We start from the raw sequence: 8,384 nt of genomic DNA on the forward strand, positions 1-8,384 counted from the left end.
GGCGTTTTGAAAAAGTACCGATTTTTGGAAAGACTGCATAACAAGCTAGGGAACGGCAGGAGAATGGGAAGGGAATATATGGTTTTCCCCTGCCATGGGGCTATTTCGCCAGGATATGAGTTTTATATTATTTTTGTTAATTTTATAATGTTAAACTTTAATAATAACAAATAATTGTTGAGAACTGATTATCGAGAACTGCTTATCAAAGTTCGCATTGTTGATTAGTTGTTAGAATTCGACAAGAAATATGTCAAAGAATAAAATAAGACTATACATAATTTCTTTAATGTATTATATTTGTAAATTGTACTTATGTTAAAATTAAAAAAATATATTATAATACTATTTTTGCATTCTATGAAAATTTTGTTGCTCCATATAGACCAAATTTCTAATTAAGGAACCCCCCTCCTGTCAATGTGTCCCGCTTTACCAGTGTTAAAATCTGGTCACCTTACCCTATGACCTCACATAGTTAAAGTATCAAACAAGCTCCCTCAGGCCTTTTTATAGTGGCACTAATGCTATTGAAGAGTGCTCTGTCCTCATGATTTAATCACTTCCTAAATGGCCTACCTCTTAATCTGTTGCATTGGGGATTATGTTTCAACATATGAATTTTGGGCTACCACAAACATTCAGACGAGCAAAAAAAACCCCAATTGCAAACCAAAAGATCTGTACCACACTAAAGATGTTAAACAGACAGCATATGAGAATATACTCAACATCGTATGTTATGAGGGTTTTCCAATTTAATGAGATAACACTACACATCTATTAAACTGGCTAAACTCTTAAAAAAAAATAACAGCAAATGCTGGTGAGCATGTGGAGCAGCAGAAATTCTCCTTCATTGCTGATGGGAATGCAATGTGGTATAGCTATGATGGAAGACACTTTGGCAGTTATTTCCAAAACGAAGCATAATCTTACTATACAATCCAGCAATTACTCTCTTAGATATTTGCCAAAATGAGTTGAAAACTTATGTCACACAAAAATTTCCATATGAGTGTTTATTTTAGCTTTATTCATAATTTCTCACACCTAGAAGTAACCAAGATGTCCCTCATTAGATTAATAAACTGTACTACACACATACAATGGGATCTTATCCAAAGATAAAAAGAACTGAGCCATCAAGCCATAAAAAAGACATGGATGGCCCTTAAAAGCTATTGCTAAGTTAAAGATGTCAGTCTGAAAAGGCCACACATAGTAGGATTTCAACTATATAATATTCCGGAAAAGATAAAACACAGAGAGAGCAAAGTAAAAATATCAGCAATTTTCAGACATCAGAGAGATGAGGGAGGGATGGCCATGGAGGATTTTTACAGCTGGGAAACTCTTCTGTATAATACTGTAATATTGGGTATAGTGGGTACAAAACTGTGCATTTGTCAAAACCCATAGATCTATGTAATATGAACAGTGGACCCTAATGTAATCTATGGGTTTTAGTTAATAGTAATGTTTCAATATAAGCTCATTAACAATAACAAATGTGGCTCTTATAGCTCAGTGAGTAGGGCACCGGCCCCATATACCAGGGGTGGCAGGTTCAAACTCGGCCCTGGCCAAACTGCAACAAAAAAATAGCTGGGTGTTGTGGCAGGTGCCTGTGGTCCCAGCTACTCTGGAGGCTGCGGCAGGAGAATCGCCTAAATCTAAGAGCTGGAAGTTGCTGTGAGCTGTGACATCACAGCACTCCACCGAGGGCCACAAACTGAGACTCTGTCTCAAAAATAAATAAATAAATAAAATAAAAAATGTGTCATACTATTCAAGATGTGATTGCAGAATAAAGATGCATAGGGAGGGAATTTTAACGAATTCTTGGTATTACTTGTTCAATTTTTCTGTGAACCTCAAAATGCTATAAAAAACAAAAGTTAGCTATTAACATACCCTCATGGCATTTTCTTAGTTATTGTGTTAAGACATTTATATTCTACACCTAGTAAATTTCACAGAAAGGCTATGTTAACCAGTTTGATGAAAATATTTCAAATTGCATATAAAACCAGCACATTGTATCCCATGATTGCATTAATGTACACAGCTATGATTTAACAATAAAAAGTTAGCTATTAATATCAAAAACCAAACAACAACCTCAGCATTCATTTGCTCGTGTTTCAGAGATCTTTGTCTTTCTCTTTACCGGTTCAGAAAGACATATATTGTTCCTGATTCAGCCTCTCCTCTGTTACTTGATCTTGGCCAATTCTCTGAACCTCAATTTTCCTATCTCTGAAATGGGGTTAACAACACCTTCCAGAGGATCCTTGTTGAGGATACCCGCTGGGGGAACATCTGCATGAGATCATCAATAAATATGTTATTTCTTTTCTCCTTTTCCGAATAGCCTCTCTCCTATTATCAGACGGGAACAACTTGACCCAAACATTCCTTGCATGTTTTCCCCTCTACGATGTTTATTCCAACACCCTCTCTCTTCTTCTCATTATCACTTAATTTTTTTTCATTTTCTTCTTCCTTTTGCTATTTCTTCAGATCTCAGAACACAACTTGGAGAATAGCTTGAGGGTTTACAATAAGGTAGAGATGAGTTGTTCAGCATTATGATAAGGAATTATTTTTGTTGAATTGTTGAGGTAGAGACTGTACTCTAGCCTTATCACCATGGGAGGTCCTAAAAATAATCATAAGGAAAACATGATTCCTGCTTTTAAGTAACTCACAGTCAGAAAGAGGGGATGCATGAGAAGAAACCATACAGCTACAGTCATCAACACCTCAGTGTGAATTCATTTTAGATACTTTTCTCAGACACATTGGAGAGTGAGAGGTGGCCTCCGCATACGAATGCTGGAAATCACATTGGAACAAGGTGTCCCCTAAAGGAAAGTGGGGGATTAGAGAGATTGGGATTTACCAGTACTAAATAATACTCTCCTTATTTTTTTTTTTTTTTTGGGTTTCACTATTTATTTATGGCATTCATTCCACATCCCTGATTCTCTCCAGTCAGAAATTCTTTGAAACGATGCCATCAGCTTTGGCCAATCGAAGAATGGAATCATCTGATTCACCCATCCTGCGAATGGCCCCACAGATAGCATAGGTTTTAAACTGGCCATTAAATCTGCCGGTAACCTTGTCAACCTCAGCCACGTTCATCTGGATGGATGCGTGGTCCTTAGCACCGATGATGTGGTTGCTAGCCGAGCATTTCCGCGGCACGTATAGGTCCACGAACTCGCCGGCGTCGTTCTGCATCTCAAGGCCGGACCTGCTGCCACAGGGACGCGTGAAGGCAGAGAAAGCTACTCTCCTTATTTTGAAGTTATGCTACTTGAAAGCAAATATCCTCCCCCCGCCCCAAAATTCTGTCTGCTTGGACTGCAAAATGCAATATGAAACATTTGTGCCAGTGGAAACCAAAAGGAAATAATTATTCACTTACACTAAGCATCGAAGGGAAGTTTGATTTTTAATCATTTTTATGTTATTTCTAAGAAACTCATTTTGATTGTATTGCTCTACAAAATTAATGTTTGTAAAGTTCGAGCTATCTGTTTGTATTTCATGCATAAATTTTAAATCTAGATTCCACAGAAATTTAATCATCTTGTCGTATTTTACCTTTCCCTAGTTAAAGTGTTATTTATGTATAGTCAAACTGCATGACATCACAACCTGTGAGGCTAAAATTCACTTTGATCTCAGTCTCATTTTTTACTAATTTTATTAATAAATTGTGTTTCTAGCATTGCTCTAATTCAACCTATTCCTAAGTGTTATTTTGATTAACTATTTCTGTGGAATTTAAAAGTAGAAAAGATCCTCAGGGGCAAACTATTTATTTACCTGAATTTTTAATATTCTAATTTTCATATTTACTCATTTAATAATTTCATTAATTCACTAAAGAGAGTATATATATAGAGAGAAATACCCATAATTCCAAGTATATACTTCTAAATTTCCTGAACGTCTTTTCAGAAAAGTTATAGATGGTACTAATTGGATATGTATACTAGCACTTCATATGGGCAATAGGATATAAAACTGGATTATCCAAATAAAATACTCTTTTTAGCCACCAATTAATCACTTCCCTCCCTTTTTAAAAACCATAGCAACTTTTTTTCATGTTGTTTTTAATTATCTTAAAGTCAAAGAGATCAAAAAAAAAATACACAATTTCCATGAAATTAAATCTCTCTTCCAGAAATATTTGTTGAGCATCTACTTAGGATTCTTGGCTTTAAAAAATTCTGAAATATATCATAGAATTAAAATCGCTATGAAAGATGGCACCCATGCTCAGTGGGTAGGGCACCAGCCATATACTTGCTGCTAGTATAGTGACAGTGTAGTGATATCTACACTTAGGAGTAGATTGAATTAAAGCAATGTTAGAACCCAGCCCTAGTCAGCTAAAATCAATAATGACAACTGCAACAACAAAAAAAATAGCCAGGTATTGTGGCAGGCATCTCTAGTCTCAGCTACTTGGGAGGCTGAGGCAAGAGAATCACTTAAGCCCAAGAGTTTGAGGTTGCTGTGAGCTGTGATGCCATGGCAGTCTCTCTACCCAGGGTGACATAGTGAGACTCTGTCACCAAAAAAAAAAAAAAAAATCACCATGAAAATATGACCAGCAGCATTCTTTTTCCAATGCAATACTTTTCATCACCTACTTATCTCTCGGATTCTTTGTTTCTCACTATGTCTTAAACACTTAGTGTTTTAAATAGTAGTTCTGCTTAAAATATAAAAACAATTTATTTCAGTATATTTTTATAAAGAATAATACAGTTAATGTTATCAGTGGATATTAGACCAGAATATAATCACATGTTATTCTTACACTAGATGTGGGTATGTTTATAGAGGCTATACTGTGATGAAAAAATTCACAATTTAACAGTAGAAGTTAGATTTCCAGCAATGAAATATAGAAACTTTACCAGCAGTAGTAACAAATTTTGAATAGAGAAAAAAAAGCAACTGTATCTCAAAAGCCTCAGGAGAACTTTAGTAGTATTATTAGAAAGCCTAGATACTCACTTTGTATCAGTTACACAGATTTGAAATTCACTGGCTGTGTGACCTCAAAGTTTCCAAATATTGTTACTGTATCTTGTGAAGCAAGTACCATAAATATACTTGCTTTGGCCCTAAGAACAGTCCATGTTTCAAAATTAAAGCAGAATAATTTTGTTTATGGTGGTAATTGATGAAAATGTAAATAGTCAGTCAGGGAAGATGATATTGGCTTAAATGGTTCTGAAGATCTGCAATTGATCTTGCATTGTGAGATATATGTACATACACAGGACCTGGTAAAACCTGTGTCATAAGCTTAACAAAACTCCATTTCAGGGTAATAGGTGAGCTGACATTTAAGACAACACATATATAAACATATATATATATATATATATATATAGAGAGAGAGAGAGAGAGAGAGAGAGTGTCCATATGGCCTCATATTTTTGACATTTAATTTTGGTGATAATGATGCTTGCTACTCAGTAGAAAGCATTTAAATATGAAAGTGTCATATTATGTAGCTGCTGTGCTCAATATAGTGGTGCTTTAATAGTGTTCAGAGGGTCTCTTCCATTTCCTCTTGCTCTGTATTCTGCTCATCGTGCCTATGTTCTAATTCAGGCAACTAATTGAATATCTAGTCAAATAAGAAATTAGAAAACAAACTAAATAAATAAATAGACTGAGCGTGCTGGCTCATACCTATAATCCTAGCACTCTAGGAAGCCGAGGGGAGGCAGGTAGTTGAGCTCAGGAGTTCAAGACCAGGCTGGGCAAGAGCAAGACTTTCATCTATACGAAAAAACAGAAAAACTAGGTAGTAGTTGTGGTGGGTGCCTGTAGTCCCAGTTACTCAGGAGGCTGAGGCAAGAGTATCTCTTGAGCCCAAAAGTTTGAGGTTGCAATGAGCTATGATGATGTCATGCACTCTACCCAGGACAATACAGTAAGACTCCATCTCAAAAAAAAAAATAAATAAATAAATAAATAAGACTTCACCAAATAAGTCCTGACTGGGCAGGCTCCATTTCAGAATGTCATCTATGTTTTGTTCATTGAGGAGAAACTAGCCGACCTCAAGGTATTAGGCCTTGATATTTAGTTGGCTACACTTTTTACTGTGCGCCCTTTCCCACCAAAGGAGAACCATTCCATAAAGTTTAAAGCAGTGCCTGTTAAACATCTTCCTCTTTTACTATTTTGAACTGTGTCATTTTAATAGAATGGGACATTGAATAGTAGGAACTGAAGATTAAGAGGTTGATGATTAAGAGGTATATTATGCAGAGTAAAAGACAGAAGCCACTATGATGTGCTGTGAGCTATTTGATATATCAAAGGAGCAAAATTTAAAAGTAGAGGAAGCCATTTGGTTGTAAAAGAGCATAGGAAAATACTCACAAAAAAGAATGGAAAAAAATATCCAATATACTCAGTACTATTATGAAACCAATTTATAATCACTCACACTTTTATATGAAAGATAAATCACAAGTATAGCCCATAATGATGGATGGAAGAGAAGGAGGAGTATCGGGGGGGGCTGTTTGATAGAGGAAGGGTAAATGGTGGGACCACACCTATGGAGTGTATTGCAAGGGAAGAAGTCAAATCTATCAAGTATAGAACATAAATGTCTTAATACGTTAATTAAGTAAATGAGGTGAAAGCTATGTTAATAAGTTGGATGTAAGCACTCCAATTTGTACAAAGTCAACACATTGAACCCCACAAAGGCATAAATGTATTCATGATCTATGTGAATAGATCTTAATAAAAGGAAAAAAAAAAGCAGAGATGCCAATAGGAGAAATCATAAAAAAAGTTTACCACATATCCCGATGAAACTTTAGCCCAGTTTCAGGGCATGGTTATCCATACAATATTTTTCTTTCTCAGTTAAACTAAATGAGTTCATATTGTTTGCATTAAATAGGCCCATCATCCATACTCCTATCTCTCTTCCCCCCAAATAATTCATGCCCTTCAAAAGACTTACAAAATTTGACATGGTTTACCATATCCACATGACCACTGTGGTCCAATCACCAGCATCTCCCTGGATCCAGGCATCCTCAAACTATGGCCTGCGGGCCACATGCAGCCCACCTAGGACATTTATCCGGCTGCTGGGTGTTTTTTGCCACTGCTGCCTGTCCTGCTTAGCAGCCGACTCATCCTGGGGCCCACAGTCTGGCCCTCCAACAGTCTGAGGGACAGTGAACTGGCCCCCTGTTTAAAGTTTGAGGACCCCTGATAGCCTCTTGATAGCTCTCCTTCTATCTTTGCCCTAGTGAAGTCTATTTTCTTATAGCATCCAGAGAGGTATTCATAAGCTAATGTCATACCTCATTCAATAGCCTACAATGGTTTTCCATCTCAGAGTTAAGGTAAAAATGCTTATAATCACTTAAAAAAAAAGCCTCCATGGATTGCCTCACCACCACCCTCTGCCACCTCCTATAATTTTATCCTCATACTCAACTTGTTCAATGTACTGACTTCCTTATTCTTCTAGAATATTCACCAACCACATTTCTGTCTCAGTCATTTGTACATATTTCCTTGTCAAATAACTTCCCTGGACATCTCCTTGCTCCCTTATAAACTTCCTATCACTTTGAGAGACTCCACTCTAGCCCTTCACCAGCATTCCCCATTCTCTTCATCTCTTCATTATTTTTCTAGCAATTACTACAAGTTCATGGAGCATATGTTAATTTATTATGTTTATGATCTGTCATCTTCCACTAGAATAGAAGCTCCATGATGGATGGTAATTTTTTAAAGTACTGGATCCATAGTGCCCGACATAGTAACAAGTACTTATAACCTCGAATAGCCAAGACATTACTCAGGAATAAAAACAAAGCAGGAGGAATCATGCCATTAGACCTCAGACTATACTATAAATCGATAGTGTTTAAAACAGCATGGTATTGGCACAAGAACAGAGAGGTAGATGTATGGAACAGAATAGAAAACCAACAGATGAATCCAGCTACCTACCATTACCTCATCTTTGACAAACCAATTAAAAACATTGAGTGGGGAAAAGATTCCCTATTTAACAAATGGTGCTGGATGAACTGGCTGGCAACCTGTAGAAGACCGAAACTGGATCCACACCTTTCACCATTAACTAAGATAGATTCTTACTGGATTAAGGACTTAAACTTAAGACATGAAACCATAAAAATACTAGAAGAAAGTGCAGGGAAAACACTTGAAGAAATTGGCCTGGGTGAATTTTTTATGAGATGAACCCCATGGGCAATTGAAGCAACATCAAAAATACACTATTGGGACCTGATCAAACTAAAGAGCTTCTGCACAGCCAAGAACACAGT

At 36.5% G+C, this 8,384-nt stretch overlaps 1 pseudogene across 1 annotated transcript; it reads right to left on the reverse strand.

The window, feature by feature from the left end:
• Nucleotides 1-2,932: 2,932 nt before the first annotated feature.
• Nucleotides 2,933-3,304, reverse strand: LOC100952949 (annotated as a pseudogene). The gene has a single exon (XR_001161459.1). The product of XR_001161459.1 is annotated as a 40S ribosomal protein S21 pseudogene (transcript).
• Between the last annotated feature and the right edge of the window lie 5,080 nt (nt 3,305-8,384).

Source organism: Otolemur garnettii, unplaced genomic scaffold (assembly GCF_000181295.1).
Source record: "Otolemur garnettii isolate 467f Iridium unplaced genomic scaffold, OtoGar3 scaffold00072, whole genome shotgun sequence".
Classification (NCBI taxonomy): Eukaryota; Metazoa; Chordata; class Mammalia; order Primates; family Galagidae; genus Otolemur; species Otolemur garnettii.